Raw genomic sequence first — 23,240 nt, 5'->3', positions numbered from 1 at the left:
CTCCTATAAAATGTCTGCTTATACTTTTGAGCCTTTTCCGCTAGGGGTGGTTTGTCTCTCACAAATATTATTCAGCAAAATCTGAATTGTACTACACATACCATTTTATACTTTCCTAGGACACGAAACATTCTTTTATACTATCATTTTCATGGTGGTGACATCTTCCATTTAATGGATATCTTGTAATTCAATTGACGTCTTCTGCCTGTTTTTTTTTTTTTTTTTCAATTTCAGTTTTAGAAGTAATTCTGGTAAGATATCCTAATGTATAAATTTAATTACACATTGCCGAGTGTTTTTGTCAAAGAGACGGCAAGAATTTGGATTTCTGGGTCAAAGGATATCAACATTAAAAAAAAATGATTGGGGTGCATTGGTGGCTCCGTGGGTTAAGCGTCTGCCTTCAGCTCAGGTCATGGTCTTAGGGTCCTAGGATCCATCCCCGCATCTCTGCTCAGCAGGGAGCCTGCTTCCCTGTCTCTCGCTGCCTGCCTCTCTGCCTATTTGTGATCGCTCTCTCTGTCAAATAAATAAATAAAATTTAAAAAATGATATATATTTCCAAATCACTTTTCAGAAAGGTCCTATAATTTATATTTCTTCAAAAATTCTTTAACATTGGATATTAAATATCAAAGATTTTTCTAATTTAACTTATAAATCTTAGCAATAAAGATAATATTTTAAATGTTTATTGGCCGCTGTGTTTTGTCTTTTCCTGGTATTCTTTTTTTCCCAGCTGGTAATCTGTATTCAACTGGAGGTGTATCTAAGTACTCTATATGAAATATCTTGGTTTACTTTTGTCTTCCTCTTCATGTGGTTAAGTCACTCACTTGACACACATTTGGGTTTATTTGTTTCTGTTTGCATCTAGTTACAGGTTTTTAATTTTTTCTTATGCTTGTGGATTTAGTTTTATTTAATTTTATTATTATTGTGATTTTTTACAGTTTTATTTATTTAAGTAATCTCTGTACTCCACATGGGGCTCGAACTCACAACCCTGAGATCAAGAGTTAAATGCTCCTCCAACTGAGCAGCCAGGTGCCCCTTAATTTTATTTTTGAATGTATGTAACATTAACATGTTTCCAGAAGCCAAAACTATCCCAAAAGATATCCCCAAAATTGTCTCTCCCTCTTGTATCCTTTCTGCCTATTCCTTCACCCAATTCCTTACAGGCAACCAGTTTTTTTTTTTTTTAGGTTTTTTTAAGATTTTATTTACTTATTTGACAGAGAGAGACACAGGGTGAGTGGGAGAGGGAGAATCAGTCTTCCCACCTAGTAGGGAGCCCGATGTGGGCCTCGATCCCAGAACTCTGGGATCATGACCTGAACTGCAGCCGCTTAACGACTGAGCCACCCAGGTGCCCAGCAACCAATTTTATTGTTTTCTGGTTTATTGTTCTTGTGATGATCTTTTATTGAAAGAATCAAATCCATTTTATTTTCTAATTTCTTATCTTTACTACACAAAAGGTAACATACTATACATTTCCTTTTGCACTTTGCTTTTAAAATTTAATATGGGGCGCCTGGGTGGCTCAGTCCATTAAGTGTTCGCCTTCGGTTCAGGTCATGATCTCAGGGTCCTGGGATCAGAGTCCTGCATGGGGCTCCCTGCTTAGTGGGGAGCCTGTTTTTCCCTGTGTCTGCTGCTCTCCCTGCTTGTGCTCTCTCTCTCTCTCTGTCTAACAAATAAATAAATAAATAAAAATCTTAAAAAATAATAATAAAATAAAATTTTAAAAAGATCTTAATAATATACCCTGGAAATTAGTGAGTCAGTTCATAAAGATATTCCTCATTCCTTTTTATTGCTTCCTAGGAGTCCATTGTAAGTTTACTCAACCAGTCCTCTCTGTTCAGGCATTTAGGTAGCTTCTGATGCTCTGCATGTAAGAGTCATGGTACAGTGAAGAAGCATACCTATGCAGGTGAACATATTATTTCTGGAGATATCTTTAGAGTAAGTTCCTAGAAGTTGGAGTGCTGGGTTGAAAGTTGAATGCACAGAGGCACCTGTGTGGCCCAGTCAGTTAAGCATCTGACTCTTGGTTTTGGCTCGTGCTGTGATCTCAGGGTCATGAGATTGAGCCCTGCGTCTGGCCCCACACTCAGCATGGAGTCTGCTTAAGACTCTCTCTCCCTCTCCCTCAGCCTCTCCCTCCTTCTCCCACCATTCTCTCTCTCTCTCATAAATAAACATAGGAAAAAAAAAAAAAAGGTAAATGCACAGACCATTCGTTAGATATTGGCAAACTCCCCTCCAAAGGGGTTGTACTATTTCCCATTCCCTCCAGTAATATTTGTGTTTCCATAAGCTCACCAAGAGAGTGAGGCTGTGTATGGCTGAACGGTCGTCCCAACACCGTAATAAAAAGTCCTTCTTTGTCTTATTTGACTGCTTCTCACGTACTAGAATTCACATGTAGTTGGACTAACTTCTGTGCCTCCCACTCGGTTCTACCGGTCAGCCTATTCATGTGCCAGAATCACACTGTTTTCAACCAAGAGGCCCCATCGTAGAGCTGGTCTTCTCTCATATGTCTTTTCAGTGTTCTACAGCTGTTCCCAAGTGCTTGTTTTTCCACAAGAACTTTGGGATCAATTTGTCTAGCTTCAGAAAACAAGAAAAAAACTTTTTTCCATTTTGGGAGAATCTTGTTAAATTTATATGTTAATATAAGGAAAACTGTCATCTTAATGATGTTGAGCTCTTTAAACAAAAACCAGAGGATGTCTCTTTCAAGTATACTTTCGTGTCTTTCAGGATTGTTTTACCAGATTTATTGAGACATCATTCAGATACATTTCTTTTTTTTAAATTATTATTATTATTTTTAGAATTATTTATTTATTTTTTTGACAGATGGAGATCACAAGCAGGCAGAGAGGCAGGCCTCAGAGGCACCCCTCAGATACCTTTCAATTCATCCATTTAAAGTGCACCATTCAGGGGCACCTGGGTGGCTCAGTGGGTTAGAGCCTCTGCCTTCGGCTCAGATCATGGTCCCGGGGTTCTGGGATCGGGCCCTGCGTCGGGCTCTCTGCTCAGCCGGGAGCCTGCTTCCCTTCCTTTCTCTGCCTGCCTCTCTGCCTACTTGTGATCTGTCTGTCAAATAAATAAATAATTAAATAAAAGCTTAAAAAAAAAAAAGTGTACCATTCAGTGGTTTAGTATAATCATAGACTTGTGTACCCATCACCATAATCATTTTATTTATTTATTTACTTATTTTTGGCTTTTTACAAAATTATTTTTATTTATTTAATTAAAAAAATTTTTTTAAAAGATTTTATTTATTTATTTGACAGAGAGAGATCACAAGTAGGCAGAGAGGCAGGCAGAGAGAGGAGGAAACAGGCTCCTTGCTGAGCAGAGAGCTGGATGTGGGGCTCGATCCCAGGACCCTGGGATTATGACCTGAGCTGAAGGCAGAGGCTTTAACCCACTGTACCACCCAGGCGCCCCAATTATTTTTATTTTTAACAAAGCAATCACTGCAATCTTTTAGAACATTTTCATTGACTCAAAAAGTAATCCCATACCTGTTAGCTGTTCTCTTGCAATCCTTCCAACCCCTCCAGCTGACTACCAACCACCAACCTACTTTCTGTCTCTGTCAATTTGTCCATTCGGTATATCGCCCCCACCCCCGTAATTAGTAGAATCATATAGTATTTGGTCCTCTGTGACTGGTTTCTTTCACTTGGCATGTTTTCAAGTTTCCTCCATGTTATTGTATATGCTCCATCTGGTTTTTGTTTTTTGTTTTTGTTTTTTTTAAGAGAAAGAGGGCATGCATGTGTGCGTGGGGTGGTGTGGGTGGGAGAGGGAGTAGGAGAAGGAGAGAGAGAGAGAGAGAATCCTAAGCAGGCTCCATTCCCGGCACAGAGCCCAAGCTGGGGCTTGATCTCACGAGCCTGAGATCACAACCTGAACAGAAATCAAGAGCTGGATGCTTAACTGACTGAGCCACCCAGGCACCCGGCTCTGTTCTTTTTTAAAGATTTTATTTATTTGACAGACAGAGAGAGATCACAAGTAGGCAGAGAAGCAGGCAGAGAGAGAGGGGGAAGAAGGCTCCCTGCTGAGGAGAGAGCCTGATGGGGGCTTGATCCCAGGACCCTGAGATTTTGACCTGAGCCGAAGGCAGTGGCTTAACCCACTGAGCCACCCAGGCACCCCGGCTCTGTTCTTTTTTATTACTAAATACTATTCCATTATATGGATGGATGTACCACATTTTGTTTATCCATTCATCAGGTGATGGAGTTTGGGGTCATTTTCACTTTTTGACTGTTATGAATAAGACTGTGAACATTTGTGTATAGGTTGTGGTGTGGGCGTCTATTTGCAAGTCTCTTGGGGTATACACCTAGAAATAGAATCGTGAGGCCCTGTAATGTTATATTTAACAATCTGAGGACTGCCAAGCTGTTTTCTGAAACAGTCACACCTTTTTACATTCCCACCAGCTGTGTATCAAGGTTCCAATTTCTTCACATTCTCACCAACATGTGCTATTGTCTGTGATTTTGATGGGAGCCATCCCAGTGGGGGTGAAGTGGTACCTCGTGCTTTTTTTTTTTTTTTTTTTTTTTTTTTTTTAAGATTTTATTTATTTATTTGACAGACAGAGATCACAAGTAGGCAGAGAGGCAGGCAGAGAGAGTGAGAGGGAAGCAGGCTCCCTGCCGAGCAGAGAGCCCGATGCGGGACTCGATCCCAGGACCCTGGGATCATGACCTGAGCCGAAGGCAGTGGCTTAACCCACTGAGCCACCCAGGCGCCCGTACCTCGTGCTTTTGATTTATGTCCCACCGAGAGCTAATTATGTTGAACATCTTTACATGTGTTTATGGATCAGATGTATATATCTTCTTGGAAGAAATGAAAAGAAACATCTTTGCATTTTTTGATGATGTCCTTTGATGCACAAAGGTATTTAATTTTGGTAAAGTCAAATTTATCTACTTTTTCTTTTGTCATTTGTGCTTGTGGTGTGCATCTAAGGAGGCTTTGCCAAGGTAACAAAGATTTACACCTACGTTTTCTTCTAAGAGTTTTATAGTTTTAGCCTTTATATTAGGTTGTTGAAGTCCTAATCAGTACTGAATGTGACTATATTTGAAGATAATGTCTTGAAAGAGGTACTTGAATTAAAATGAGGTCATCAGGGGGTGCCTGGCCAGCTCCGTTGGAGGAGAATGCGACTCTTGATCTTGGGACTGTGAGTTCGAGTCCCACATTGGGTGTAGAGATTACTAATAAATAAGTAAGTAAAGAAAAATAAAAAATAAAATGAGGTTATTAGTGTGGACCCTACTTCACTATGACTGGTATCTTTAGGACAGTTACTTGCAGTATCCAGTGAAGACACAGGGAGGAGAAGGCTATCTACAAGCCAAAGAGAGAGGCCTCAGAAGAAGCCAATCCTTCTGGCACTTTCTTTCTTTCTTTTTTCCCTAAGATTTATTTATTTTTTAATTTATTTGACAAAAGAGAGATACAGTGAGAGGGAACACAAGCAGGGGGAGTGGGAGAGGGAGAAGCATTCTTCCCTCCCCAAGCAGGGAGCCAGATGCGGGGCTCAAGCCCAGGACCTTGGGGTCATGACCTGATCTGAAGGCAGATGCTTAGTGACTGAGTCACCCAGATCCTCCATCCTTCTGGCACTTTCATATAGGACTTTTAGCCTCCAGAACTGTGAGGAAATAAATTTCTATTCTTCAGATCAATCTATGGTACTTTGTTATGGTGGTGCTAGCCGACTAATAGAACACTCTACTTGGTCACAGTATGTTATTTTCTTAAATCACATGGGCCTCGTGTTTTTTGGGAGAAATAACTTTCTCTATTTCTTTTCTCTAGTATAGGAGTAACAAACTGCAACCCACGGGTCAATTCAGTTGGCTATTTTTTTTTTTTTAAGATTTTATTTGTTTATTTTAGGGCGAGAGAGAGAGAGAGAGAGAGAGAGAGAGAGAAAGAGAGAGAGAGAGAGGGAACCAGAGGGAGTGGGACAGAGGCAGACTCCCTGCTGAGCAGGGAGCCATTGTGGGGCTTGACCTCATGACCCTGAGATCACAACCTGAGCCAAAACCAAGTCAGACGCTTAACCACCTGAGCCACCCCGGCGCCCCTGGCGGCCTATTTTTGTAAATCCAATTTATTTGGAACATAGCGACACTCGCTTCTTTGTATGTATCTATGGAGGCTTTTGTGCTTCAACAGCAGCGTTGAATATTAGACTTGCAAACCCCACACACTTGCTATCTGATGCTTTAGAGAAAATGTGCTGACCCCTGCTTCAGCAAATACTCAGGATGAGCTTATGTGCATACTATTCTTCGAGTTCCTGCATTTTAAAAAGAGGGTTTTTCCCCCTCTTTTTTTCCTCTATAGAGTTCAGTGCTTGAAAACCAGCATGGATGGGTGGATACAAAATCCCATAGCTTGCATTTTCTTTGCTTGAGTTTTTAGAAAATGCTGCATCACTATTGCCTTGCTTTGCTCTTGAGAAGTCTGACGCCAGATATTTCAGTTACCAGATTCCGTAACAAACCATCTACCTTGAAAGTAATGGCTTGAGGCGCCTGGGTGGCTCAGTGGGTTAAAGCCTCTGCCTTCGGCTCAGGTCATGATCCCAGGGTCCTGGGATCGAGCCCCGCATTGGGCTCTCTGCTCAGCGGGGAGCCTGCTTCCCTTCCTCTCTCTATCTGCCTCTCTGCCTACTTGTGATCTCTCTCTCTGTCAAATAAATAAATGAATAAATAAATAAAATCTTTAAACAAAAAAAAAAAGAAAAGTAATGGCTTAAGGAGAGAACTATTTTGATTGTAATTTCACAATCTTTGGGGTCAGGAATTTGGGGGTTCTGGGTGGATTATTCTTCTGTTCCACATAGCTTCAACTGGGGGTCACTCAGTGGTACCCAGCTGATGGCTGAACCAATATAGGACATTTGTGATGACCTCACTCACATTGGCTAGGGCCGCCTACCCTCTCTCCCTCTCTATGCCATCTCAGAGCCTCTCCATGTGAGTTAGATCTTTTTTTTAAAGGTTTATTTATTTTAGGGGCGCCTGGATGGCTCAGTCGTTAAGCGTCTGCCTTCAGCTCGGGTCATGATCCCAGGGTCCTGGGATTGAGCCCCGCATCAGGCTCTCTGCTCCTTGCAGGAAGCCTTCTTCTCCCTCTCCCAATCCCCCTGCTTGTGTTCCCCTTCTCACTGTGTCTCTCCCTGTCAGATAAATAAAAATCTTAAAAAAAAAAAAGGTTTATTTATTTTAGAGAGAGACAGAGAGAGAGTTTCTGCACAAGTAGGAGGGGCGGGGGGGGGGAGAGAGAATCACAAGCTGACTCCATGCTGAGGGCAGAACTAGATGTGGGGCTCTGTCCCAGGACCCCGAGATCATGACCTGAGCCGAAACCAAGAGTCGGATGCTTAACCGACTGTGTCACCCAGGCGCCCAAGGGAGTTAGATATTTCATCCTGTGGCTCAGGGCTTCAAGAGCAAGTGTTCTCAAAGACGCGGGTGGATTCTTCAGACTCCCTATGACCTAGGCCTGGAAGTCCCGTATACATCTTTGTATCCACATTCTTTGGTCAAACAATTTACTTGGGTCAACCTGGATCAAATGAAGGGACAAAGAATTTGCAGAATTTGCAGAATTTAATGTACTGCAGCCTCATGTCCTTACCCTTTTAAGTAATTTGAGCTTTTTGCACTGAGGCTTTGGGAACTCTTATTATTGTCTAATAGTTTGAAGAGGCTGGCTCTCAGAATTGACTGTTTTGTGATGATTTCCCCAGGTACACAGGGGCTCTTTCATTATGTCGGTTCACTTTTTCTTCTTTCCAGAAAGTTTCATTGTATGAGGAACTTCAGCTACACCAATGTTGGACATTCTTTGCTTGTACTCAAATGACATTCCAAACCCAGAGAGAAATAAGTACAAAGCTGTCGAGGCAAGGGAAAGTAGGAACATTCCAGGAGTTTGGATGGGATGTGTGTGGGAAGTGACAAAAGAGGGAGTGGGGAGACAGACAAGGACTAGATAAATGGAAGGTGTTGCCTGCCATGCTGAGTAGCAACATATATAGGCAGAACATTCTGGAAAGTTGTTTTCTGACATGCAGTATGGAATATGGAGTGGAAGGAATGAGACCACAGGAGAGGGACAAGGCTACTGCATTAATCTAGGTGAGGGACAGATTCTAGAGTTCTTTATGAAAAGGATCAGCAGCGTCGTTGAGTGCGGTAGGGATGGGAAGGAAGGAATCAAGGATGACTTCCCCAGTTCTGAACTGGGGAACTGAGTAGACAATGATCCTAAAGAGTTTTAGACACGTAGAGCTTGGGGTGACTGTAGGACATCCAGGTGGAGAAATCCAGCAGGCTTTTGTGTCTGTGGAGCTCGGAGGAGTGGTCTGAGCCAGATAATGAACTTGGGAGTTGCTGGCCTGTGTGGCAGGTGGAGGCAGGGAGTGGATGGAATGGCTTCAGGAGATTGTGTGGGGTGAAATGAAAGCTGAGAACAGAACCCGGGAGACTCAGGAGGGGTCAGAGGGGTGAGGAGGTAAGTCATGTCATGAAGGCCAAGGGAGTTTCAAAAAGAGTGGGGTGCTTTGTGTCATCAAATGCCACCAAAAGCTCAGTGATACAGACTCAAAAACAGCCTGTGGCATTTCAGATCAAGCAAGCCCTTAATGACTGAGTGGCGCAGTGATGTGGTGGGGACAGAAGTCACACAACTGTGGGTTGACAAGGGAGAAGCTGCTGAGTTGGCAGCAATGAGTGCAAACTGCTCTCAGGATGTTTGTGAAGGAAGCGACAGAAAGGGAGCAAGCAGTACCTAGAAGACGATGCAGAGGGACAGAGGGGTTTCTTTTTCTTGAGGACAGGAAAAGCTCGAACACGGCAGATGGTGAAGGAAAAGGTAAGAGTGGTTGATAATTCTGGGAGTGAGAGCTGGGGCACGATCGGAACATGTCTGAAAGGAGTTTTCTGAGGATGTGGGAAGTGATGAGGTACAGAACGGCGAAGGAGAGATGCTAATAGAAACGCATTTAGAGTAGTTAATTCCAAGAGTGGTTTATTATAGTCCAGCTCACATACTGAAATTACTTTGGTTTCAATCAATAGGGCAAGTACAGCAAACAGTATTGACATATTTATTTTACATCATTTACACATCTTTTCTCCAAAGGGTAAGATCAATGTTTACCCTTTCAAAGCCTCCCACATAGTTCCTGCTAAGTGGTAAATGAATAAACAAGATGTCTCTTGCCTGTATTCTGAGTATCTTAACATACTCAGAACACAGCCAAGACCCTTCACACATGTGAAAAAGTCTTCTAAGCAAGCAAAAGAGTCCCCAAATTCACGTGTGGAAGGTGATGTCCCTTTTCTGAGGAACCTGCTTACCCTCACTCAACAAAGTTGGTTAGCAGAATTTCCTTCACCATAGGAGTTTAAAAATAGGAAAATGAGAGGGGGAGGAAGAGGATGTTCTAAAGGCAGCAGGCAGGCAGACAGCAGCAGAAGATGGCACGGTCTGCCTTACCATAAGGTGCCAAAAAGCAGTGAAAAGCAGACGCAAAGCATACTGGCTTGGGGGCTCTTGGCTTAGGGACTTCCATCAGGCACTCACATAGTAACTGTCCTTAAAGGACTGCTGATCTGAGCCTTAAGTAGTGGTAAGAAAAATGATCCTTGGAACCATCAAAAAGCAAAACAAAAACAAAACCAAAAACAAACAAACAAAAACCATAGCTGTCTTTAATTTCGAATTATCTCCTACGTTTCACAGTTTGGAAAGGATTCTATCAGAAATGGGTGATATTAAAACACAAGAGCTGATGCTGAGATGGTGAACCTGTTGGTGAACCCACGCTGTTTACCTAGCCTTGGATACACTCCTTTTTTCCTCCTAGGACGTCTTTCTTTTTCTTCCTTCCGGGTGGAACACCTAAGCCACCTCTTCCAAGAACCCCTCCACATGGTCCAGGCGGAAGTAATCTCTTCCTCCTCTGCCCTCCCATAGCATCTCCATGTGGCTTGGTTTTGCATGGGTCATCAGACCGGGTTGTTTACACGGCTGCTTTTGCACTAAATTATGCGCACCTCGAGACCAGGGGCCGTGACCGTGACGGTGCACCTACACAGCACCTGGTACAGCGCTAGGCGCGGAGTCGGTGCTCGGTAAACCCTCGCTGAGTTGAATTAATTTGGAAAAATCACTCAGGGTAAGCTCTCTTGCTCGAGGCGCGGATGAATGATTCATGGGGTGGTTCTTTGCATTCTTTACCTTACAGTCACGGCGCGCCGAGTATCCAGCTGCCCGGCACATACCTGTGGAATCGAAACGCACCTCCGCCGCCCGCCTCCAGCGTGCGGGGCTAGCCGGATGGGCGCAGGTTTCCCCCGCGCGTCCGCACGCCTGCTGGCGAGCTGGGACGGGGCATGGGGGGCGGGTCTCGCTCGTCTGCAAGGGGCGGGGTTCGGAGGGAACTCGGCCCGCTTGCCCGCCCCCTCCTCGACGAGGCGGAAGCCCCGCCCCCGGCCGCGCGCTCGCGCAGGCGGCGCGTGCCCGTCCCCCGCCCTGCGCCCTCGCGCCCTCGCGCCCTCGCGCCGGGGGCGGGCTTGCTGCGCGTGCCGGGCGGGGAAACGGCGCGAGCCGAGCGCCTGAGAACGTTCGCCGCGGGGGCGGCTCCGGGGCCTGAGCCGGCGCCGCCGCCACCTCAGCCGCCCGGGACGGGCCGGAGGAGGCGGAGGAGGCTGCGGCCGTCCGAGACCTTCTCGACGTCCCCAGCTCCGGCCGGGAAGTGAGTGGGTTGGGGCTTCGCGGCGGCGGCCGCGGGCTGCGGGAGAGGAGCGGGGTGCTGTAGCCTCGCGCCCGCGAGGAGCGGGAAGGAGCCCGTGCAGCGCCGGGACCTCCGGAGCCTGCGAGGGTGCAGGGCCGGGAGCGGCGGGCACGGGGCTCGGGGAGCCGCGGCCGCTGCACCGCGCGCACGGCGAGGGGAGACGGTGCCGCGCGCCCGGCCCTGGAGGGGCGAGCCGAGGGGGATGGAGCGGAGCCCTGGGCCGGCTCTGCCGGGCTCTGAGCGCCGGCCCGGGGAGGGGGGTCTCCGGGATCCTGAGCGCACCTTGGGCGCGGGGCCGGGGTGCGGGCGCCGGGCTGATGCTGCTTGAGCCCGGCTTGCTGGGGGGAGGCTGTGCGTTAGGTGCTGTAAGGGGCGCAGGAGGCAGGTCCTGGCAGAGGGCAGGTGAGGCAGTTAGGCCCTGGCAGAGGGAAGGGAATGTATTTCACATCACCCCCAAACACTACCGAGGCGCCTAACAGTGAACCTGTGCATCGAGGTCACCTTTGAAAGGAAGGTGTCCTGAAAGGAGGCAGGATGCAGCTAACAAATGCTTGCTGTTAAATTCCTGTGCCAGGCCTTGGGATTAGGAGGACCTTCTAGCATTTCTAGCAGACGTTTATTGATTAGCTACCTTGGGTTAGAGAACCGTGGTCAGCACTGGGGACACAAAATAGTGTAAAACACAACGGTAATTTGCTATGTAGGTGCTGACAATTTGGTAATGAAGGTATGCGTGTCGAATACAAAGTGGCATTGAATTTCACCTCATACTTCATTCACTTGAGGTCTTTTTTTGGTCCTTTCCCAGTGTTGGGAGATTGGAGCCAAAAATTGCTTGGTTTGGGAATAAAGCAGAGGCAGAGGAGCTTGTGGGAGAAATTTGGGAGAGTTTTGAAGGCAGTTCTGCCTAACATTTAAAGAGGAAGAAGGGAAGAAGAAATTTGGAAAGAGAAAAGAAGTTCCCTTCCTTCTTTCCTTCCTTCCTTCCTAGAATTAAGCTCTGTGACTATCACTGCTAAATCCCCAATGACAACAACAGTGCCTGGCCCGCAGCAGTCAGGCAAAAAATAGTTATTGGATGAATGAATGAACCAAGCAAGGTTTTGCTGTATTTTACACGAAACAGTATTAATTACTTTGGTGTTAGGGATGGCTGATGGACTTCCTCTGTTCCTGAAATATGCTTTCTTTTCTTCTTCCTTTTTTCCCCCCCAAGATTTTATTTATTTGACAGAGAGAGACAGTGAGAGAGGCAATACAGCAGGGGGATGGGGGAGGGAGAAGCAGGCTTCCCACTGAGCAGGGAGCCCGGTGGGGGGCTCCATCCCAGGACCCTGGGATCATGACCTAAGCTGAAGGCAGATGCTTAATGACTGAGCCACCCAGGTGCCCCCTTTTATTACTATTTTAAAAGATTTATTTATTCATCTGACAGCATAAGCAGGGGGAGCAGCAGGCAAAGGGAGAGGGAGATACAGGCTTCCTGCTGAGCAGGGAACCCAATGTGGGGCTCCCTCTCAGGACCCTGGGATCATGACCTGAACTGTAGGCAGATGCTTAACGACTGAGCCACCCAGGTGCCCCTTTCTTCTTCTTTTTCTTTCTTTCTTTCTTTTTTTTGGTCATGTAAGGTAACCCAGGTTTCTAGGTCTGGGGATTTAAAGCAGTGGCTAAGGCGACAGAGTGGTGATGTCTTGGCACCACCCTGCCACATCTTTATTGCATTTGGCTAGTGGGAGTTTACCGCTTGGACATTGCTTCAAATCACCCAATTCTGCCCCTTCTCTTTTCTGTCACTTGAGGAAGAAGAATACTTTGGTCTAGGCAAAATTATTTTTTCCTCTTTTATTCTGGTTCTTGGATCTTCCATCTGCAGGAAGAGAATGTATCTCTGCTCTCCTGTAAGGGTTGCAGTTCTACCTGTTGTCTGCCGTGGCTGGATTTCTGGGCTCTCCAATTCCCAGCTGCTGTCTCAGTGCCTGGGCTTGCAGTGCCTGTTGGATTACTTTGTCTGCCAAATTAAAACTTGACCTTTTATGAGTTCTATGAGGATTTTTATCATACATAAGTGGAATTACCTTTGGAGAGGGTTACGTAGTTAAAGGTGTGCTGGCAAGGTTTTTGAGTGTCCACTGTGCACGAGAGACAGATTTTCTATTTAGAAAATTAGACTTAGAACCAACATGGTGCCTGAGTGGCTCAGTCGGTTGAATGTCTGCTTTTGGCTCCAGTCATGATCCCAGGGTCCTGGAATTGAGTCCCACGTCTCCCTCGGCCCTGCCTCTGCCTCTTTCTCTCTGCCTTTCATGAATAAATAGATAAAATCCTAAAAAAAAAAAAAAAAAAGAACCAGTAGAATGCCAAGTTACCTCTTATTTTATGACTTAAATTCTTTTATTTTTTTTTTAATTTATGACTTTAATAGAAATCTTTTAAGGGCTCTCATGTCCACATATAAAAAACAAGGGTAATATTAATATATATATTAATATATATTAATTAATATATATATTAATATATATATTAATATATAATATAATATAATATATATATTATATATATAAATAATATATATATTATATAATATATAATATATATTAATATAGATTAATATAGATTAATATAGATTAAGATTAATTACAGCACAAGATTAATATAGATTAATCTTGTGCTGTAAGCCTTGAAGAACTAAGTTAATTTCTCTTTAGGTTCAGAGTACAGCCAGCAGGAGTCCATCAGTTCTTGTTTGGGGGTACCCTAGTCCTTATTCCAAATTCTCCCAGTGATACTGTAATTTATCTGTATATTTATGTTTCTTTTATTATTTATTTATTTATTTAAACGACTTTATTTATTTATTTGACAGACAGAGATCACGAGTAGGCAGAGAGGCAGGCAGAGAGGGGGAAGCAGGCTCCCTGCCGAGCTGAGCAGAGAGCCTGATTTGGGGCTCGATCCCAGAACCCTGAGATCATGACCTGAGCTGAAAGTAGAGGCTTAACCCACTGAGCCACCCAGGCGCCCCTTTATGTTTCTTTTAAGATCAACTTTATGAATGTGTAGTTGACATACAATAACGTGCTCAGATGTCTGTGTACAGCTGGATGAGTTTTGAAAAGTATATATGCTTCGTAACCACTTTCCCAATCAGGATATAGAAATTTCCATCATCCCAGAAAATTCCCTCATGCTGGTTTATAGTCCACCCCTCTCATTTTATGTACTTCTAGTTACACAAGCATCAGGGCTGTGGTGCCTAGTTGGGCAGGATGTATATCGCCCACCTGTAGGGGGTGCCCTTCCTAGCAGCGTCCCTGCAGAGGTACCTCCTGGAGTTGAATCCGGCACAGTCCGTGGGGCTGTGTACTGCAGCGCTCTGGATGGCTCATGAGCACACACTTTTAAAATACTCAAATAATACAGGTGGAATAAATGTCCCCTTGGCCCATTCCCTTTTCTACAGAAATTGCGGTTATCAGCTCTTTGCATTTTCATCTATTTATAGGTAGTACAGAAAAAAAGCAGAATTTCCCTCTACCTCTGAGTTACTGACATGATACTGTACATTGTTCTGCAATTTCCCCCCTAACAAAATGTCTGAGATCTTTCCATGTTGGAACGTAGGTATCTACCCGATTTTTCTTTTTTTTTTTTTTTTTTTTTTTAAGATTTTTATTTATTTATTTGACAGCGAGAGAGAGAGAGAGAGAGAGAGAAAGAGAGAGATCACAAGTAGGCAGAGAGGCAGGCAGAGAGAGAGAGGGAAGCAGGCTCCCTGCCGAGCAGAGAGCCCGATGCGGGACTCGATCCCAGGACCCCCGAGATCATGACCTGAGCCGAAGGCAGCAGCTTAACCTACTGAGCCACCCAGGTGCCCCTCTTTTTTTTTTTTTTTTAACATTTTATTTATTTATTTGACAGACAGAGATCACAAGTAGGCAGAGAGGCAGGCAGAGAGAGAGAGGAAGGGAAGCAGGCTCCCTGCTGAACTGAGAGCCTGACAGGGGCTCGATCCCAGAACCCCGGGATCATGACCCGAGCCGAAGGTATAGGCTTTAACCCACTGAGCCACCCAGGCATCCCCCGATTTTTCTTGACTACAACATGATCTCTTATGTGGTATGTGTATTGTACTATAGTTTATTTAATCGTCTCCTCATTAAAAGCCATTTAAGCTCTTTGCCATTTCAGACATTGCTGCAGTGAATGAAAGAAGTAGAATTGCAAACGGGGTGCACATTTTATATTTTAATTCAGGAGATTTAAGCATGAACTTGTGGATCTGGTTAAATTTTTTTTTTTTTTTAAGACTTTATTTATTTGTCAGAGAGAGAGGATACACACAAGCAAGCAGGCAGAGAGGCAGGCAGAGAGAGAGGAGGAAGCAGGCTCCTTCCGAGCAAGGAGCCGGATGCCGGACTCGATCCCAGGACCCCAGGATCATGACCTGAGCCGAAAGCAGTGGCTTAACCAACTGAGCCACTCAGGCGTCCCCAATTTTTTTTTTTTTTTTAACTGCTAGGTAATGTTCAGTTGTGGAGACTTAAATTACCTTTTTCCTTCTTCGTGCACTGAGGAACAGACAGTTGTGTTACTTTGGATGCTGATTCTTTGATGGATACGTGTGTTACAGATGCATCGTGCTAGTCTGAGGCTTGCCTTTCCCCATGGTTGCTAGAGTCTTTGTATGGATGTTTAAGATTTTAATGTTATATTTATGAAAAAAATTCCCTCAAATTAAAAAAAAGGTTCTATTGTGTCTTTTTTTTTTTTTTTAAGATTTATTTATTTGAGAGCGAGAGAGAGCAAGTGTGACTTGGGGCAGAGGGAGAGGGAGATGGACAAGGACAAGCAGACTCCCTGCTGAGTGGGGAGACTGATGCACGGCTCAGTCCCAGGACCCCAAGATTATGACCTGGGCCAAAGTCAGGCGCTTAACCAGCTGAGCCACCCAGATGCCCCTGTGTGTGTTTGGTTTAAGTAAATTTTCTCTACTCCAGGGTATGAATTCTATATTTCTATTTTCTTCCAAAATTAAAAAAGTGGTGCCTGGCTGGTTCAGTCGGAGGAGCATGCGATGCTTGATCTGGGGTTGTGAGTTCGAGCACCACATTGGGTATAGAGATTACTCAAATAAATAAAATTAAAAAAAATTTAAAGTTTTGCTTTCCGTGTGGAATTTCTATGTGATATGAAGGAGGCCTCCCCCCTCCCCAATTTGGATAACCAGTTTTTGAGCACCTTGTCTCATTTTTTAAATTCTAAAATATACATGACATGCACTTTACCATTTTAGCCATTTGTAAATGTACATTTGGGGCATTAAATACCTTCCCATTGTTGTGTAACCATCAACACTTCCTGTCTCCAGAACTTTTTAATCTTCCCCACCTGAAACTCTGTACCCATTAAACACCGCCTCCTTAGTCTCACCTCCCTTCAGCCCCTGGCAACCGCCATTCTACTCTCTGTCTCTATAATGTGACTACTCCAGGTACTTCATGCAAGTGGAGTCATACAATATTTGTCCTTTTGTCTGGCTTATTACAGTTAGCATGTCTTTGGAGTTCATTTATATTGTAGCATCTGTCAGGATTTCCTTTTTGAAGGCTAAATACTCTTCCATTGCACGTATTCATTCATTCATCTATCAGTGGACGTGGGTTGTTTCTGTCTTTTGTCTGTTGTGAATAATGCTCTTTTTTTTTTTTAAAGATTTTATTTATTTACTTGACAGACAGAGATCACAAGTAGGCAGAGAGGCAGGCAGAGAGAGAGGAAGGGAAGCAGGCTCCCTGCTGAGCAGAGAGCCTGATGCGAGGCTCGATCCCAGGACCCTGGGATCATGACCTGAGCCGAAGGCAGAGGCTTTAACCCACTGAGCCACCCAGGTGCCCCAGTGAATAATGCTCTTATGAACACGGGTGTTCAAATATCTGTTCAAGTCCTTGTTTTCCACTCTTTTGTGTATATACCCAAATATCCATGGTTTTTAAAAAAATTTATATACGTGACTGAATATGACCAAAATGGGCGGATAGTAGAGAGTATGTACCCCTTCTTCTCCATGTGCAGTTTCTCCTGTTATTAACATCTTGTTTTAATGTAGTACCTTTGTTATAACTGATGAATCAATATTGATACATTATTACTAATTTAAGGTCATAGGATATATTAGGCTTCTCTTTGTGTCCTTTGTGTCTTGTGGATTTTGACAAATGCAAAATGTCATGCATCATTAATGTCAGCACATGACATTTCATGTAATGTCATCGCACCATCAGAATAATTTCATTGCCCTAAAAATCCCGTGTTCATCTTTTCATTCCTTCCTCCCTCTCCCCGAGCTCCGATGACTACTGATTATTTTACTGTGTCTATAGTTTTGCCTTTTCCAGAATGCCATACAGTTGGAAATCATACAGTATTGTAGTCTTCCAGACTGTTCTCTTTCACTTAGCAATATGCATTCAAGGTTCCTCTATGTCTTTTCTTGGCTTGATAGCTCATTTCTTTCTTTTTAGAATTTAAATTCTAGTTAACATGCAGTTCAGTATTGGCTTCAGTGGTAGAGTTCAGTGGTTCATCACTTACATACGGCACCCAGTGGTCATCATGACAAGTGCCCACCTTAATACCCATCACCCCTCTTTCCCACCCCCCCCACCTCCTTCGTCAACCCTCAGTTTGTTCTCTGTAGTTAAGAGTATCTCATGATTTGTTTCTCTCTCTCTCCCCCTCCCCATATGTTCATCCATTTTGTTTCTTAAATTACACAAGAGAAATCATATGGTACTCGTCTTTCTCTGGCTGACTTATTTTGCATAACGTAATACACTCTAGCTCCGTCCGTGTCATTGCAAATGGCAAGATTTCATTCTTTTTGATGGCTGAGTGGTATTCCAGTGTATATACCATATCTTCTTCGTCCATGCATCAGTCGACGGACTTTCGGACTCTTCCCGTAGTTTGGCTGTTATTGATAATGCTGCTATAAACATCAGGGTAACATTTCTTTTTATTGTTAAATAGTATTCTGGTACCAGTTTCTTTATCCATTTACCTATTGAAGGACGTCTTGGTTACTTCCAGTTTTGGGCAATTATGAGTAAAATGTCTAAATATTCAGGTTCAGGTTTTTGTTTGGGCACAGGTTTTCAACTCTTTTCAGTAAATATGTAGGAGCATTTTTGCTGGATTGTACAGTAACTATGTTTAGCTTTTTTTTTTTTTAAGATTTTATTTGTTTATTTGACAGACAGAAGTAACAAGTAGGCAGAGAGGCAGGCAGAGAGAAAGAAGGGGAAGCAAGCTCCCTGCTGAGCAGAGAGCCCGATGCGGGGCTCGATCCCAGGACCCTGGGATCATGACCTGAGCCGAAGGCAGAGGCTTCAACCCACTGAGCCACCCAGGTGCCCCAGTGACTATGTTTAGCTTTATAAGAAACTGCCTTGCTGCCTTCTGAAGTGGCTGTACACTTTTGCATTCCCAATAATTAAAGAAATTTATATCCCGGCACCCTAAACATAGTTAAAACGTACTTAAAAAATAAGTCTTTGTCAGACTGAATGATTTCATATTCGAATTGTTGCTTTTGTTGGCTATCTTTCTTAGCATTATATTTCTTCATGTCTTTTGAAGTTTTGTTTACAGATTCATTCGAGTGTGAGTGCTTTTGATTTTGTTTTCCTCATTTCTGTGCTCACCCTTCTCTGTGTGGTGATACTTCAGGTGTTCCCATCGACTTTTTGGACCATAGTCAAGAAATCAGATATAGTAGCGGTGGGTTGGGGGGGTCCTACTCTATTTCAGATCGATTCACAGAGTGTGTGAATGTCTTGGTTCATTTCCTGGTCATGAGGCTGTATTTTTCTCTTCCCACTTTTCTAGGCCTAGAGCATTATATAAACTGTAGCTCTAGGCAGAGACTGGCAGCAATATTTTGTAGCTTCCTTTCAGCTCAGCCTCATCCTTGGCTTTAAGCAGTGAGTCTAGCTCAGATGTCTCCTGTTTCTCCACCTCTGTTATTTTGTGTCACGGTCGCCCTGCGGAAGGTATGCACCTGCTTCTGCTCTCAGCATCCAGCAAGCCTGTAGAGCTTCAGCCCTGCTCACATATTTGTGTATATGTTTTGTTTCTGATCCAAATGGAGTTTTATCTTGTTTTTGAGCCTGCTTAAGCCATTAAAAAAATATATATATATATTTATTTTTAAGGTTTAATTTTAAAGTCATCTCTATATCCAACGTTGGGCTCGAAGATCAGGAGTCATGTGTTCGACGGACGAAGCCAGGCAGGTGCCCCAAGTCACTTAAAAATACATTTAAAACATATCTTATCTATTGGTGTGTATTTGGAGTGCACGGGATGCATCAAAGCATTTACTTACTGGGCTGCTTTGATTAGAAGACTTAATTGACCAGGCTTCTTTCTAATCCTCATACCACTTACTTTGTTGTTTGTATTATTGCAATGCCTGGGCCCTCCAGCACAAAAGTTGAATAGCAGTGATGTTAATAGGCATTTTTATCTTTTTCCTGAATGAGAATGCTTCCAGTGTTTCACTATTAGATATGATACTTACTGAAAGTTATTGGTAGATTTCTTTTGTCAATTTATGGAAGTTTTCATCTGTTCTTAGTTTGTATTTTTTTTTTTTTAAGTTTCATTTATTTAGGTAATCTCTACACCCCACGTGAGGCTTGAATTCACAACCTCGAGATCAAGATTTGTATGCTTCTCCGACTGAGCCAACTAGGTGTCCTGGTTTGCGTGTGTGTGTGTGTGTGTTTAAAAGTTTATTTATTTGAGAGAGAGAGAGAGACAACATGAGCAGGGACAGAGGAAGAGGGAGAAGCAGATTCCCTACTAGGCAGGAAGCCCCAGGCTCTATCCCAGGACCCTGAGATAGGACCTGAGTTGAAGGCAGACGCTTAACTGACTGAACCACCCACTTGCCCCTGGTTTGTGTTTTTATTGGTTGTTGATTTTTTTTTTTTTTTTGCATTTGTTGGAATTATCAGTTTTCTCCTTAATATAAGAGGACAGACAACTTTCTGAGTTGTAGATAATGGAGAGAAACATATTTGTATATGATTTATTTGTAATGCATTTTAACAAAATAAATCTTTAGAAAAACTAATTTTGATCTTGAATTTTTGTATATTAACAACATTATAAATAAGCTAATACAGGACTGAACTGCTGTAATCATCAGGTCTGGGCTAAATATTCTTGTAACTGAGCTTCACTATAATGAAATAGTCCTCAGTTAAAACAATTTTTTTGGTAACTTCTGGGACTCTACAGGATTTGTTCTGCTCCTAGCCATTCCAACTTCTTCCTTGCTTCTTTTTGTAGACTCTTTATTCCTTCCTTTTAACTTTTCTCTCTGCTCTGTCTCCTCTTGCTAGAGAGAGACTTTCTTCTGCAAGTAATAATATTATTTATTGTGAGGCTATAGTGTATCAGGTGCTTTTCATAGATAAGGACTATTCTTCAATCTTTACAAGTTTGGAAGCTAGGTATGGTATCTTCAGTATAAGGGTGAGGAAACTGAGCTCAGAGAAGTTAAAACTTCTTTAGGGCCACACAGCTGATCAGTGACCTGGGTGGTATTGAAACCCAGGGCAGACTTTAAAGTCCTTTCCATGTGCTGTCTTTAAAAAAGACTGTTGGGCGCCTGGGTGGCTCAGTGGGTTAAGGCCTCTCTGCCTTTGGCTCTGGTCGTGGTCCCAGGGTCCTGGGATCGAGCCCCGCATCGGGCTCTCTGCTTGGCGGAGAGCCTGCTTCCTCCTCTCTCTCTCTGCCTACTTGTGATCTCTGTCTGTCAAATAAATAAATAAAATCTTAAAAAAAAAAAAAAAAGACTGTTGTTCCAGTTCAGTTTGAGTTTTGTGTTTTGGCTTAGCCACATGATTCCTGAGCAGGACGACAGGACTGCTTTGTGTCTCCCATACGATTTCCTTAAGAGACTTTTTCTTTTGTTAGATACTTGATTGCCTTGTCCCAGTCTGATGTTTTACATCTTGAGAGATTTCGTATAATGACTAAATCTTTCTTTATTTCATTTCATTTTATTTATTTATTTGAGAGACAGAGATCACAAGTAGGCAGAGAGAGAGGGGTAAGCAGGCTCCTTGCTGAGCAGAGAGCCCCATGCGGGGCTCGATCCCAGAACCCTGGAATCATGACCCGAGCCGAAGGCAGAGGCTTTAACCCACTGAGCCACCCAGGCCCCTCTGACTAAATCTTTCTTTAAGAAACATAGAATGAGTAGTGTCCTGGGTAAGCATGTGGGCTATGGAGTAAACTATTTTGGTTGGACCTTGAATTTATTTTAATTTTGTGAACACTATGAAACACTGACCTTCAAAAAGATGTGGAGAATAAAATAGCGCATACCTGTGTATGCACTGCTCAAGAAACCGGGCTCCTTTTGAGGTTGAACCCTCATGTAACTCCTTCCCAGTTGTATTCTCTTCCCCTTTCAAGGCAACTACTGTTCTGGATTCGATACTTTTCATTCCTGTGCATATTTTCATGCTTTTATTACATATGGAAATAGCCCTAAATGTATATTATTTTGCATTTAGAATTTATAATAACAGTATTAATTATTTTTGTAACTTATCTTTTCTCACTCCTCTCAATATTGTGAGACTCATCTATGTGGATAAAAGTAGCTGTACCCCTCTCATCTTGGCAGAGTAGAATTTTATTTTTTGACTATGTCACAATTTACTTTTATAGTTTCCTATGGATTGGCAATTCGTTTCTTCTGGATTTTTTTTCTTTTCTTTTCTTTTTTTTTTTTTTTTTTTTGGCTATTACAAATAATGCTGCAGTGAATATTCCTGCCACATTTCCTGGTGCACGCGTGCATGTCTTTTAGAGCATATACCTAGGAGGAAATCACTGGCTCGTGTGCTGTGCACATCTTCAACTTCAGTGGGTATCACTCAGTTCCGCTCTGAGTGGTTTTACCAGTTAACATTCACGCCGGTGGTGTGTGGCTCCTGTTGCTTCCCTGCTCTGTCAGCCCTTAGTGTTTGTTATTAGGCTTTCTAATGTTTGCTGCAGATCTGCTGGATGAACAATATAATCTTACTTTGGTTTTTAATATAGGTTTTACTGATTACTAGTGAGGTTGAACATTGCGCGATGTTTCTGATGGCCCTTTAGATTTTCTCTTCTGTGATTTGCTTGTTTTCATCATTTACCTTTTTTTTTTCTGCTGCACTGTCTTGTTCGTATTGGTTTATAATTTTTACTACATTTTATACGAATATAGTAAGGTGGTGTAATGGACCAAGAGTTAGGGGTTCTGGGTTTCTGTTTCCATTACTTTTTCTTTTCTTTTCTTTTTAAAAAAGATTTTATTTACCTACTTGACAGAGAGATAGAGAGAGAGAGAGCACAAGTAGGCAGAGAGAGAGGGAGAAGCAGGCTCTCCACTGAGCAGGGAGCCTGATGCAGGACTTGATCCCAGGACCCTGGGATCGTGACCTGAGGGGCAGGCAGCTGTTTAACCAACTGAGCCACCCAGGCGCCCCTCTGTTTCCATTTCTTTATTGTGAAGTATAACTGTTACTTGGGACAAGACATTTATTTGGATGCTCAAAATCTGGGGTCTGGGTTAGGTAATTTTTAAGCCCTCCATTCTGATTCTCCATTGTTTTGCTTTGATTTTTTGTAGCTCATAAGCATCACTATAAATGTGTTAACTGAAATTAAAGATACGAGAACACAGAGAAGGAATTGTTAACATCTTGGATTTTGATGTGAAGGCTGCACACTGCTATTTGTTAATTATTTTAAGATTTTATTTTTATTTTTTTTAAGATTTTATTTATTCATTTGACAGAGAGAGATCACAAGTAGGCAGAGAGGCAGAGAGAGAGCAAGAGGGAAGCAGGCTCCCTGCTGAGCAGAGAGCCCGATGCGGGACTCGATCCCAGGACCCTGAGATCATGACCCGAGCCGAAGGCAGCGGCTTAAACCACTGAGCCACCCAGGCGCCCCTAAGATTTTATTTTTAAGTACTCTGCACACCCAGTGTGGGGCTTGAGCTCACAACCCCTGAGATCAAGAGTCGCATGTTTTACCAACTGAGCCAGGGAACCACCATTGCACACTGCTATTTAATTGGTTTTATTTTCTTTTCATTAGTTCCAAAGTCATTTGAAAAGGGCATTCTTAATGTCTTTCTTTAAAAAAAAGTCTTCAAGGGGACGCCTGGGTGACTCAACCGGTTAAACGTCTATCATTAGCTTAGGTCATGATCCCGGGGTCCTGGAATGGACCCCCATGTTGGGCTCTCTGCTCAGCGGGGAGCTTGCTTCTCCCTCTGCCT

General features: G+C 43.3%; 1 protein-coding gene across 10 annotated transcripts in view; it reads left to right on the top strand.

Moving 5' to 3' along the window:
- DTNB (dystrobrevin beta) overlaps positions 1–23,240 on the top strand; it is a 262,585-nt gene that overhangs the window by 15,719 nt on the left and 223,626 nt on the right. For 8 of the 10 annotated variants that reach the window (XM_045979068.1, XM_045979067.1, XM_045979063.1 and 5 more), the window contains exon 1: positions 10,657–10,846. The exons of 1 other annotated variant lie outside the window; for it this stretch is intronic. The gene's annotated coding sequence lies outside the window, so the exon portion shown is untranslated. Of the gene's footprint in view, positions 1–8,923; positions 8,959–10,656; positions 10,847–23,240 lie in introns of those variants that run through there. One more of the 10 variants, XM_045979061.1, reaches the window with a different exon arrangement.

This window comes from Meles meles, chromosome 15 (genome assembly GCF_922984935.1).
Source record: "Meles meles chromosome 15, mMelMel3.1 paternal haplotype, whole genome shotgun sequence".
NCBI lineage: Eukaryota > Metazoa > Chordata > Mammalia > Carnivora > Mustelidae > Meles > Meles meles.
The sequence above is the reverse complement of the archived record's forward strand: the minus strand, read 5'-3'. Positions and strand labels throughout refer to the sequence as shown.